This window comes from Neomonachus schauinslandi, chromosome 14 (assembly GCF_002201575.2).
Source record: "Neomonachus schauinslandi chromosome 14, ASM220157v2, whole genome shotgun sequence".
In the NCBI taxonomy this organism is placed as follows: domain Eukaryota; kingdom Metazoa; phylum Chordata; class Mammalia; order Carnivora; family Phocidae; genus Neomonachus; species Neomonachus schauinslandi.
Genome location: NC_058416.1, coordinates 86,799,357 through 86,813,487, shown reverse-complemented (window position 1 = coordinate 86,813,487; position 14,131 = coordinate 86,799,357).

The window sequence follows — 14,131 nt, the reverse complement described above, 5'->3', positions numbered from 1 at the left end:
GCTCCATTATTAAGTCAAAACATGTTACCTCCTGCTGCTCACTTACATTTCTTTGATTATTGCTGAGGTTGACAATGTGTTCAATTTTTCATTTGCAATTATTTATTGCCCAATTGCATTTTCTCCTCCCTGAATTGTCGGCCCAGAGTCTTTGCTCATTTTTCTTTAAGGATCCTCGTCTCAATGTTACTAGTTAGTGTGAGTATTCTGTGGATTGAAGGACATGACTCTAATATATTTGGACATGTATTTGTTTTCATAGTTCATCTTTGGCTTTTCATTTTCTATAGGGAAAAGATACATATGTGTGTGGAAATTAAAAAATTTTTAAGGGGTCAATTTATGAATTTCTTTCCTCAGGGATTTTTTTTCTATTGTTTTTATACTTGGAAAGAAAGAACTTATCCAGAGAGCACCCAAGCAGTGGCATCCATATGCTCTTCTAAATTTATCTATGATTTTACTCATGGATAACTTTACGTTACGTATTTCCTTCATGCAACTGAAATTTATTTGGAATACAGGATGAAGTGAGACTCTTGACTGATTTTTTTAAGAGTCAAATTTTCCCCTAAATGATTTATTAGCTATTTATTAACCAAGCTATCCCTCCGATCATGTGGGAGTGCTTCCTTTCATGCAATTAAACATATTAAGTTTATACTGAGAATAAATTTTTGAGCTCTCTGTTCTGTCCCTTGATCTGCCAGTTTATTCTTGATTAATGCAATTCTCTTTAATAATTATAGCTTTCTAATATGTTCACTGTCTGGTAGGGTAGGTCCCCTCCACGACTCACTCTTGTTATCAAAAATTCCCAGTCACACTTAATGATTTATTCTTCCTAATCAGGTTCAGAATCATTTTGTCAAGTTCCTCAAGTTCTCATAGAATGGTAAGTTCCATGCATTCTACCTCGGCAACCTCTTTTCCATCCATGCATTGACTTTTGTTTCCGCTGTACCTTCCCTAGATCTGTGCATTGCTTTCCTGGTAAATACTTGAATTTTCTCCCAATGAACTTAGGAGTTGGTGCACTCAGGACATCTGGAGGCCCCCCAGTGAGGAAGTCAGCAGGTCCTTACACAACAGCAGGTTAAACTCAAGCTGCACAATCAGTATTCTCTGCACACCAATGTGGCAAACTCTATCGTTGCTCTGAAATGTCTGGTGTCCCTCCCTGAGGGAGGACTGTACTTTCTTGCCCTGTTGAGGACAGCCTTGGTCACATGATTTGCTTTGGCCAACTGTCCTCATGTCAAAGCAATAATGTGTCACTTGCTGAGCTAACTTGATGAAGCATCTCCCGACCCCCAGCCCCCCAAAAAGAATGCCATCTCCCCCTCTTCGCACTCCGTGCATGCTGGTGACTGTGACAGGCTGGGTTTCCAGCTGCAGCCATTGTGAATCTGTAACCCACCCACTAATCAGAGGCAAGTCTCTTGAGGGCACAGACTGGCTATATCACCTTAGTATTCCTCGTGGTGTCTGCTCCAACTCATATGCGGCGGGCGGTCAACATATTTATCTGTTGAATCGAGGAAGGCAAACAAACCACTGGTTTGAACTTATAATTATAGCAGAAGTTGGATGTCCTTTTTCCATTCCCTCTCTCTCGGGCCACCCTGAGACCAATGCTCATTCTAAAAATAATCACAATGGTTTGTAAAGAGGAGATTTCCTTGTGCCTATAAAACCCCATCATTGACATTTATACCTATGTTCTATTTCTATCCAAGATTCATTATATTTTTCCACTCTTTACTCCCAGGAATGGAAAATGGATTGTAAAAACAGGCCAATGTCTTACAGGAAACTTCTCCATCCCAGAAAAAAACAGAGAGGGACTCTTCAGAGGAAGCGGATAACACTGTGCTCCTGCGTGTTGAAGAGCCAAGGACCTGCGTTTGGAATGTGTTGTACTTGGCCGCCCCCTTGCGACGCTCTCTGTAAAGATAATGTCACCAGCCTTGTCTTGGAGACAGAGACATAGAGGCTTTGAAGAAATAGCCTTCACAGGAAATGCCTCCTGAAGTTGTCTGCACAGGAAATATGTACAAAAGGAGAGGATGAGATAGAATGTGGACAGATCTGTTTTATTCTCAATTGACGCATCACGGGAATATTTTCCGTCGTATTTCCTGGGTCAGCGTGGGAGGTGGGGTGCTCTCCCCCCCCTCCCTCCTCTGTAACCTGCCTTTGTTTTTCGGAGAGAAGGGTTTTTACTCACGGCTACTCTCTTCGCAGCAAGCTCTCCCTCTACTCGCACCTCTAAGCCAAAGACTTGTCTCCCCTCAGCCTCCTGGAGCTGGGGACAGTGACTTTTAGGGCTGGGAGGGACTACTCCATAGTGTACCCGACTCTTCTGGAGGGCGGGCATCCTGGCAATCTCTCTCCTCTCCTATTTCGGATCTTCCCTTAAGGATTCTCAATGAAAAAGCAAGACTGCAGAATCCACTCCATGAACAGGCTCCCAACCAGAGATGGGGGAGGGCATCTCTGACCTGAGGTGTGCTTTCTAACCTGGAGTCTGGTATTTACCTGAAGCAGGACACCTTAGAGCAGTGGGAGGTAACCTCGGGGGCCACCCACATGCATTTCTCTGCTGTCCCTTCTGCTTCCCTCGGTCCCCACATCTCATCTCCTCTTGCACCATCAATAAGATAGGGCAAATATTTTTCTACTTGAAAAGAACCTGAGTCCACGGGAGGTGAATCATATGCCAAAGCCTACCCATTGTGTTAGAGCGGGGCTGATATTCAGCCTTCCACATGTACCTATTTGGTCTTCATCCCTGTTCCTGGCACAGAACTCCTGAAACCCCTGGAATTTCCTAAGTGATGAGAGCCCTAAAGGTGACTTTTGTTATGTTAATGAGGTGACTTTGGGAAAGAACCTGAGGGTGGAGCTGGTTACCAGGGGAAGCAGCCCTGTGACTGGAAGGTTGGAACTTCCAGCCCCACCCCCCAAAACTCCAGGGAGGAGGGGGGGCTACAGGTTGAATCAATTGAATCAATCATGCCTGTGTAATGAAGCCTCCAGAAAAACCCAGAAGGTCAGCGATCGGGGTTGGGCGAGCACATAGGTTGGTGAACGAACACACAGAGAGGCAGGGAGAGTAGGTGCCCGGAGAGCATGGAGGCCCTACGCACCTTGCCCTGTGCTGGTCCTGAATTATATCCTAGGTAGTAAACCCGAGATCTAGTGAGAAAAATGTTTCTCTGAGAGTGTGAGCTGCTCTAGCAAATTACTCAAATCCAATGAGGGGATCATTGGAATCTCCAGTCTATAGCCTGGGGCCCAGACCACAGGCGACAATCTGGCCTTGTGACTGGCATCTGAAGAGGGGGAGCAGTCTTGTGGGACCGAGCCCCTGACCTGTGGTTCCTGATGCTCTCTCCCGGTAGACAGTGTCAGAGTTGAGTTCGACTGCAGGACACCCAGCTGGTGTCTTTACCCACCATTCACGATTCATCTCGGGGCTGGACAGCCGCCACCCTCACAAAATCGGGATTTGGGGATTAGCAAGGAGGAAGAAAGAAGGGCTGTTAACGAGGCGACTTTGACCGGGGAATGGGTTTGGGCCCTGGCATAGTGTCAGGGATCGGAGTTTATACAGTTTTCTCGGGACGCTTAGGCCGGTGTTCACCTGACCTCCAGGCTCTTCAGAGGAGGCCCATCGCTGTTGTGGATGAAAGGGATGAGGCCAAGGGCTCGGGAAGCACCGAAATTTCAGAAATCACATGAAAGGTCTGCATTACCACACAGGGAAAGAGCCAGAAAGGACGGAAATGGAAGTCTGGCTCTGCCTGACCCTTTGACTGGCCTCATACGAACTTCTAAAACAGAAAATGAAGAGCAGAGATTTTTAAAAGGAAAAGCAATTCAGGTGCGAGTTGGGGAGGACACTCATTTCACACAGCTTTTCTCCGGGGCAGCCGGCCCCCTGCACACGTTTGCACACGGAGCAGCCCGGGTCTCTGCCCGAGGCTTTCACATTTGCTTGGTCGCACACACTAAAGGGGGAGGAGGGCGCATGGCCGCCAGTGGGGAGTAGAAACACAAAGACAGGCCTTTTCCTCTGCCTACTGACATCTTTTTGGGGGACGCTGGTCTACAAAAAAATAATAATTTCCATTTTGGAAACCAGCCAGTCTGCTCTTGCGTTCACTCACTTCCGCGAGCCCGAATCCCAAGGTGGGCTCACCGCCTCCCAGCCCATAAAATGCCAAATCAGCAAAACCTCTGAGCTCTCGGTTTTTCCATCTGGAAAGCAGGAGAGAATGCATCCCTGCCCTCCCGCCCTACCTGGGTGTGCCGAGGAGAATAAATGAGGCCGCCTGCGAGCCAGGAATTCTTCTCCACGCCCTGCCCCCCCTCACAAACCGCTCCACGGTCCCCCCTGCAACAGGGCCGCCCAGCGGTTCCAACCATGTGTCCAGAGGAGGTAAACGGATTGGCACTGCCACTGGGATCCTCCGGGAAGCAGACCCGAGATGGAGTTGGGAGGCAAGAGGTTTGCCGGGGCGATGCTGTGAAGGGTCAGGGGAGAGGCAGCAGGGCTGGGCCAGAGCTCAGACGCCCATGGGAATGGGAGGCTTCCACCAACCCCACCGCGGCCCCTCAGCCACGGAGTCCCGCGCCGGGCAGAGGTGGCCGGGCCCTTGCATCCCCGCCGCGCTCACCACTGGCGGCGGGCTCCCTCTGCTCGAGAGCTGGGATGGAGGCTGGAGGCACGTGTTAGAGCTGGATGCTGTCAGATCACTGTCCCCCCTGCAGCTGAACAAGGGCTTCCTTAACAGGATGTCTGAGCGTGCACCTCCACCATCGCTGTGTGTGTCTGTGTGTGGATGTGTGTGTACATACACAACACGTGAGCTGGTGTGGCATATATCGTGTGCCCTAAAAATACATCACAAATTGAAATTTCATAATGATGTGATGCAAAATACAGCAACAGGTGTCTGCGTGTTTTCCTCCTGCTCCGCTCCACTGACTGTCCGGCCTTGAGTCCACTCTGAAGACTGCAGCTCTAGGACACCCCTGGACACCCCTGGACGTGTGGCTTGTCATGGGGCACCCCCCCATCTCTTGCCTGGGCTGCGCTGGTTTCCCCTGGACCACAGAAGTGACAGGGCGGGGAGAAGGGACACAGTGAAGGGGCGCTTATCCTGTCCTTGCATTGGGTTGTCAAAAACTTGAGATCCACCGGGGAAGCCACATCACGTCCATGTTCACAACATAAATTCACAAAGGTCCAAACCAAATGTAACCACATGGGGAGCTGTGCACCTCTCAGTCCTACGGTGAAGGAGCCGGCAGGAGACAAGGTCCTTCAGACGCTAACAGGAGAGGACGGACACCTTGATAAAGCATCTCCAATATCGCCCCACAGTTAGATCCTTCACCCGCGTGTTGAGAATCCCCAAGACGCAATCCGCTCCCGGAGGACACGGGAAAGGTTGCGCACTCTCCCTCCCCTTCACGCTCAGACACAACTTCTGCCTCGAGGGTTACAAACAGAGGCCAGCTTGTCGCTTCTAGAGCTCGTCAGTCCCTGGGACCCAACCAGCACCCATGGCCCCCTCCAGCACAATGTTGTAATCATTGCACACAACACCACGCTCATTGACGCCGACGCCGAGCCCCACCCAGAGCAGCGATTTTGTTCATTTCTCTTTGCACGGAACCTACAGCAGGGCCTGGCTTCAAATATTGGTGGGATTCAGTCTGCTCTTCTCCTAATATTTTAAGTTTCATTGAGAGCAGAATCTGCTGCTTCCACCCTGCAAACCCCACATTTGGTCACATCCGATTACACTGCTCCCTCAAGATGTCAATCAGCCAGTCTTGCCTTTGAATTGATTGAGGCTAAATGTGTTTATAAAAAACTAAGTCAATAAAAAGGTGTTAATACCTCATTACTAGTTATCTATGATCATGATGTATATTATGATGGACACAACTAGTTGGGGAAAACCACTCCTAGGATTTCTCTATTACTGTTTGAAGGACCACGCCTGCAACTCTCAGCTAAAACCCTCAGCTGAATCAAAGCCCAGGGAAAATGAGCCTACACTTCCCTGCCCTACCAGGAGCAAACAAAATCTGGTTCGCGGCATTCACCTTCGTTTTCCATTACAGTCCCCCCAAGAAACTGTCCTGTGGGTGAAGAGGTTTTCAAAACAGAGGATAAGGTCGTTCTATCCTACTGCGGACACACTCAGTGCCAAACCACAGGGCCACTGAGTCGCAGCGCAGAGAACCAGACCATAGCTGATTGCCTGTGACCGTGAGCTCCACGGCCCAGCTGGCCGGCCTGTTTCTGATCTAATTCTATCTCTGCAAGGACTGTGTTGAAGATGGAACTTGTTTCCTCACCCTGCTTTTAATATCCGGGGGTTTGTATACACGGGAGAAATGGATTTTAAAGGTTGGACAACCCCATAGAAGAGAAGCATGAAGAGTCTTTGGAATTTTCTTGGGTCAAGTAAGCGCTAACTCATTCTTAATCACACGATACAAGGAGTTTAGGGACACACAGGAATTTCACGGGCAAGTCGGAAAAACGATTTTCCTTTTAATTCACGAGGCAGAGTTAGTTGGGCTGGACTTCCAACTTACACGAGCAAACTTGGGTCAAAGACAGTGTCAGCCAGGAGCGGGGGTGGTGACTGAGTGGGTGCCGGGCACCTGCTCGTCAAGCCCTGTGAGGTTGTGCTACTCTCAGCCCCTTTATATAACGAGACAAAGGGAAGGCACTGTGCCACAAAGAGAGGGTGCTGGATTCAAAGTCCAGAGGCCGTGTGCTTAACTACCCCTTGGTAATAAAAGGGGAGTTTAAGGAAGAATGGGAAAAGAAGAAAAATACAAACTTATAAAACTATAAATGTTATAAAAAGAAAAATATAAATATTATAAAATACATACAACTTTATGAAAACAGAAGCTTAAGGCTCACTGTTTATATAAATCAGTGTGTGTGTATACAATCAGCCTCTTAACTGAGAGCCTGGTCGCGACCAAAGATACCACCTTATTTTAATGGACCGAGACTACTTCATGTTTTCATTTTATTTTATAAATCTATTTTGACCCACTCATACCATCTCTTCCAGCAAAAGTAAAAACAAAAGAACACTTAGATCCTTTCTTCAACTGCCACTTCGTTTACTGCTGTAAATCACACAAACTTTTCCCATTGACTTATAATTTCAACAAAGCTTTATATTTGTATAAAAATGATGTAGGGTTTCATTTATCCCTGTCCCCACGATCATGCTCCCATTTGAATAATCGGAATGTGTCCCACTTGATGCATTGAAATCCACATTTATAAAAGACCTGGTCAGTGCATAAGGCAGTGCAAGTCTCTTCTCCCAAACCTCCTCTGCACCAGGTCTGGCTGGAGTAACAACCCTGTTAGTCAGTTTAGCGAGAATCCCCCATCCCTGAAATCCGATCACCTTGTCCTGCCTTCAGCAAGAGTTGGTTGAGCAAGAATTCTTCCCCACCCACTGGCCCTCCTCCCCATTGACTATAAATCCCCAGCTGCCTTTGCTGTATTCCGAGTTGCCTGATCTGTCACCCCACTGCGATAGTCCTGACACCTATCGAAATAGCCCTGAATAAAGTCTTCCTTACCATTTTAACAAGTGTCGAGGCAATTTATTCTTTTTATTTCTTACCTTTTAAAGTAACCTTTATGCCCTATGTGGGACTCGAACTCATGACTCCGAGATCAAGAGTTGCACGCTCCACCGACTGAGCCAGCCAGGCGCCCCCAAATAATGTATTCTTTGACAGGCAAAACATCTCACCACTGACCCTGTTTGAAAGCACTGGAGTAAAAGAGTATTCATAGAATACCTTAAAATGCATTATTGCAAATGAAGTGTTCTGAGAGTATTCCAGAAGGGCTTTCTTTGTCTCGTCTCCCGGGGAGTCTTGTTTACTCCACGGGATTCAGAGGCGATTCTCGGTCATTATTCGGATGTCACCCCACTACAGACCCCATCACCTCCAGCTGGACCAACAAGGTCCTTCCTCCTCTCCTGTCTCCAATTCGCCTCCACCAGTAACTCCCCCATGTCATTCGCAATAATGACCATGTTCCCAGCTTCCTAGTTCTGGGCCACCGCATCCAGCCTCCCTAAACAAATCCTATGTTCCAGAACATATCCCATGTTCCAGTACCTTCCGGCCCCTTCACTTTTGCTTGTGACATCATCATCGTCCTGCAATGTCCCGATGCTAGCTCGCACCCTCTTGGGTGTCAACACCACTCCTCTTGACTTCAAGCAAGACGGGTAGCTATTCACTGAACAACTGAACAAATGTCACCACTCAATTCAATAGAACGGAAAACAATCAGGGAAAATTTTTTTTTTATTCTTATGTTAATCCCCATACATTACATCATTAGTTTTAGATGAAGTGTTCCATGATTCATTGTTTGTGCATAACACCCAGTGCTCCATGCAGAATGTGCACTCCTCAATACCCACCACCAGGCTAACCCATCCTCCCAACCCCCTCCCCTCTAGAACCCTGTTTGTTTTTCAGAGTCCATCGTCTCTCATGGTTCGTCTACCCCTCCGATTTCCCCCGCTTCATTCTTCCCCTCCCGCTACCTTCTTCTTTTTTTTTTTCTTAACATATATTGCATTATTTGTTTCAGAGGTACAGATCTGAGATTCAACAGTCTTGCACAATTCACAGCGCTCACCAGAGCACGTACCCTCCCCAGTGTCTATCACCCAGTCACCCCGTCCCTCCCACCCCACCCCCCCACTCCAGCAACCCTCAGTTTGTTTCCTGAGATTAAGAATTTCAGGGGAAATTTTTTAAAAAGAGTTAGTTTCTGGAAGAACCTTATATCCTGACCTCGCCTGAGCCTGACGAATTTAAATCATTCCAAGCAAACAAGTGCCCCCTTGTGGCCACGGCTGGCAGTACATCATCCCCAACAAAAGCGGCCAATTCCCCGAGAGGAGAGAGGGAGAAAGGAGTTTGAACTTTGGAAAAGAGGGAGTTTACCTGTTCCCATAATTGGGACAGGATATTTGCAACCCTGCCCCTCCTGCACTTCCTGTTTGGGTCGTTGGCATCACCCCGTATCTGTCTCCAAATTTAAGAACCTAGATGTTGCTCACCCATATCCTATCAGCCACGAAGTCTGGGGTGTTCTACCTCCTACATCTCTCTCTCCAGTCGGTTAATCTGTGCTCCACACTTGTCTCATCTGTAAAATGGGCACGATAAGATCTCCTCCCTCAGTTGCTGTCAGGATTGCGTATTATGTTTTAGTGCCTGCTAGGGCTGGAATATGCAAACACGTCTTTATTTCTCTTGCTCACAGCTCTTTGCACTTAGGTCCCCTCCCTAACTCTCCAAACATATGGCTCAGACCCTTGAAATGGCAGCAGTACTGAGTTACTTACGGTTCCCCAAACACACGTTGTGAGTTCACGCTTCAGTTCTTCATGCAAAGGAGCAGCTCCCAGAGTGTGGTCCCTAGGGCAACAGCATCAGCCTCAGCATCCCCTGGGAACTTGACAGAGACAAAGATTCTCAGGCCCCACCCTGCACTCACTGAATCAGAAACACAGGGTTGGGCTCAGTGATCTGTGTGTTCACAACCGCTCCGGGTGCACACTTCATTTTGAGAACCAATGGTGTGTACCCCATCCTCTGCTGGGCGTGTGCTCACTGTACCTGGGAGCTTGAGCACTGGTGAACTCCTCTGCATCCCTTAAAGCCCTTCTATAAGGAGCCTGGCCTGGCCTCATGGCCCTGGATAGGGCTACTCATGCTCACCTCTGCACTAACACCGTATCTTGATCACACATTATAGGTGTTCTTATCAGGCCGTGCTATAATCATTTGTTTAGAAGTCTCTCTCCCACTAGGTAAAACCTACGTAGCACGGAGCATGTCTGGTAATATCCTCTGTATTTTCAGCCCCTGGCAAAGTGGCTTTCACTTGGGAGGACTCTCAATGAAACTTCACCTACTTGAGCCGAATGGCAGCTTGGCTGGTTGTCAAGAGGAAGGATATAATTTTCTAATTGATGGAGCCCTGGTTTCAGATTCAGGATATCTGGTGCTCTTCTCTTTACACATACCTTTTAAAATTTTTTTTATTTGCAAATCATATATACCCATCTCTCCATTTCATCTACAAGAAGTGAAGTATTGACAAGGTTCTGACACCTTTAAATTTCTTAACTGAATTTTCCGACCGTCTTTATAGGCTGTGATTTCCTCCCCCAAGACCGTAGCACTTGGCCTTCAATTCAATTTAACAAATAACATGATGTGTGGCATAACGGTGGAAAAGGCTGGCCCTGGCTTTCTGCAGGAAGTGCTTCTTGCTATTTACTAGAAGCAAGTCCTTGGCCAGGTTAACCTCTCTGATAATGACAGCCGGTATTGATTGCATGCTCCCTCTGTACAAGGCCCCTCTACTAAGCACTAACCTGCATCATCTCCCTTCAGCTTTATGATAAACACATGCAATAAGTACAAATATCATGCCCATTTTACGGATGAGGCGTCTGAGGCACAGAGAGGTCAAGCAACTTGCTCAAAATCACACAGCTAGTAAATAGGGGACTGGAATCAAAGCCAGGCAAAGGGCCTTCAAGATCTACCCCTATTGTGATGCTTTTTTTCTGATTCTGCATCCTAAATATTCTTCCAAGATGCCACCTTCCTTTTTTGTCTCTTTTTTTCATTGTAATTAAATATACAGAACACACAACTTGCCACGTTAACCATTTTAAAGCATACAGTTCGGTGCATGAAGTCCATTCACACTGTTGAGCGGCCGCCGCCACCATCTCCAGAACTTTTTTTTCCCCAAACAGAAACTCTGTCCCCATGAAACACGAACTCCCCATTCTCCCTATCCCCCAGACCCTTGCAGCCACCATTCTATTTTTTATCTATGAACATGACTACTCGAGGTCCCTCATTTAGGTGAAATCATACAGTATTTGTCCTTTTGTGACCAGCTTATTTCACTCAGCATAATATCCTCAAGGTTCACCCATGTTGTAATGTGTGTCAGAATTCCCCTCCTTTTTAAGGCTGAGTAATATTCCACCATGTGGATAGATTACATTTTGCTTATCTGTTCATCCGTTGACGGGCACTTGGGTTGTTTCCACCTTTTGGCTGCTTTTGGCCAATCCTATGAACATGGTGTACAGTATCTCTTAGAGTCCTTGCTTTCAATTCTTTGGGGTATGTACTCAAGTGGGATTGCTGGATCCTACAGTAATTTCAGGATACCTGAGTTTGGGGTTAGCTTTGCCCCCTCACTTCTGCATGTCACTAAACGCTCTTTTCAGCATCCTGTGCATAAAATAGAGATAGAATATCTTTTTCCCCTCTGAATTGCTATGGCCATTACAGTATGTTAAGATAGAGATCTCAAATTCTAAAATGTAAAGGTAGTTTATAAGTTCCACCTATCGTCGCCTCAAGAGAAGGAACTTTTTAACCACTCATAAGTTCGTAAGTGGGTCTGGTCTGTAGGCTACAATCTGCACTCCTGTGCTGCTAAAAACCTTCCCCTTCTTATAGCATTCTTATACTTCGTGGAACTCTTTTTGGTCAGATAATGGATTTTGATGACCCCCACAGGAAAGAAACGGGGAAAGAATATTAATCTGCTGACACACGTGCTTGGGAATTTTGGAGCCCCAAAGAACTGCGTTATCAATAGGCTGTCTTACTAGAGATGATTCTTGGCACACTCCACCATGCATTGTTCAGAGTTTTTTAAAACACTGTCATTTGCCATATGAGTTACATGCAATGGTCTGAGTCCTTGGAAGGAAACTATTTCATCAATCCACAGCACAAATGAAGTAATGGTTTGTAACTTAAAGATGTACATACTGGACTATCAATTTTCATTTTATATCATCCCAAAGAAATTGCCTGATAAAATCACATCATGCTTTTTAAATATAATACTACCTCTTGCAAAAAATCATTAATTATATCTTATATTAATCATTAATTAATGATAGCTTTTTCATCTTTTGAATGAGTGATTATTAATTACATCTTTTTATCTTTTGAGAGATCAGTTAAAGCCTAGATATAGTTGATAGAACTTAGAAAGAACAGAAAATTTGAAAATATGAAACAAAGTAAATGCACGTGGAGCATGAGATTCAACATTTAAATCAGATAAGAAAGGCATAAAGTGGAGAGAGAATGGGTGAAAACTTGGCACCATGAAGTTTTATAAGACACCCACAAATACTTTCACAGCATTTATGGTGAGTCAGAAAAATACTTTATGGATAAAAAAATATATATCTTTTAAAAGCAATTCGGAGAGCAAGTGAACAGCTTCTGAATCCTCATAAGGGGAAAAAAAATGTTTAGAAATTTGCACAGAGGTTGGGGACTGGGATGGAGGGTAGTCCCCCCCGCCCCCCGCCCACACTGGGATGGAGGATAGCCCCCCCCCCACACACACACACACTGACCACTAGAGGGAGCAAATCCATGCATCTCAAGCCTCACCACTGCTTCATCTTCCAAAGGGAAATGATGCCAAATTACCGGCCCCAAAATAACTAAGGAATTAATTTTCGGCCTCTTTGGCCACGTGACATAGAGCTGTCAGGTTTTTGATGTTCAGTGTCTCTTCCTTCCCTATGTAAAATAACTTTGGCGTTTAACTCTGCCACACTAATAATCTGTGCCTCGGGGATTTTGTATTATTTAGTTTTGTTTTAAAATGTATCAACTCTAATAAAGGGGAGAGCAACACTATTTCCAGTAAAAACTGAATAACAACGTAAATTGTTCTTCCATCTTAAAGGGGTTATTTTTGTTTTGTTTTGTAAAGGAAAAACAAACATCTCACTATTTTATGGTCTGCACAGAGAACATAAACACTTCCGTATATGATTAATTTTCTACTCCCCATGAGTGAATCAGCAACTTCTAGATTCCTGTTCTTTATAAGGAAGAAAAAATGAACCCCAGGTGGGTCTTCCCCCAAATTATTGGCTCTCACCCAACACATGTAACTTGCCTTTGCTCAAGGAACGTAAGCTAATTTAATCATCTCCTTCAAAACTAAATCACGAAGGCAAATAAAATATAATTAATTCCAAAACAACATAGCTATCTTGCTATTCCACAGTCATGGGGATTATTCAAGCCATTGCTAAATAAAACTGCAAAATAAAATTGAATATTAAAATTGTGTCACTACACAGACGCAATGATCAGAGGACCTTGGGGAACTTGTAAGCTATTCTATGCATTTTCTTTGAGAGTGAGAAAAAGAGCAGAGAGACGCTCCTTGGTGTTAAGCTACTGGTGAGGAACACAAGCCGTGTCCCCATAGCCGTCCCTGAGTAGCCTCTCAAATCTTCAAGAATTTCCTGCATTGAGCACATGAGGTCAACAACAATCTCTATCTCCCAGACAACCTGCAGCCCAAGGATCTCTTGAGGATCTTGATTAGCACTTACACTAAGACAGAAACACTTATGCAGAGAAGAGCTATTCACGCACCCTCCTGCCACTCACTCTGGGGAAGGGGAAACAACTTGGCCAACATGAAAAGCCAGAGCACTGGGGCAATCAGAAAAAGACCTGGAAATACTGACTCACTAATACCCAAGATGTGTGATCAAAGACGAGAGATCACAGGCTTTGGTTCCCGTTTCCTTCTTTCCTCAAAAATGACTGTTGGATAAATTTAATTTTGTTTATTCACATGAGGCAGACATTTCAGTTGGGCTGGTCGTGCCAGACAGTTTTGCTAGCTAAAACTTTGATGGTACATGGTCAGTGTGCACTGCCCTTGACCTGGGCAAGAGGGGCCCCCACTCGGACCCTCGCAGGAGCCAAAGGGTGAGCCAACCTGGAGCCCTAGCTCTACACCAGACTCCCAATATCTCTGACCTGGAGGTTCCTTCCCAAACAGCCCAGGCTTGCTGCCATAGCCTGCATGAGCCTCTTCTTCCAATGCCCTCTCCCAAGAGCAGGTGGCTGATGTAGACACTCCAGCGTGAGGACCAACAAAGGGGCAACTGTGGGACGGGATGGGAGTGGGGAATGGCCAGTCTTTGGACTGTGGTCGGGGGTG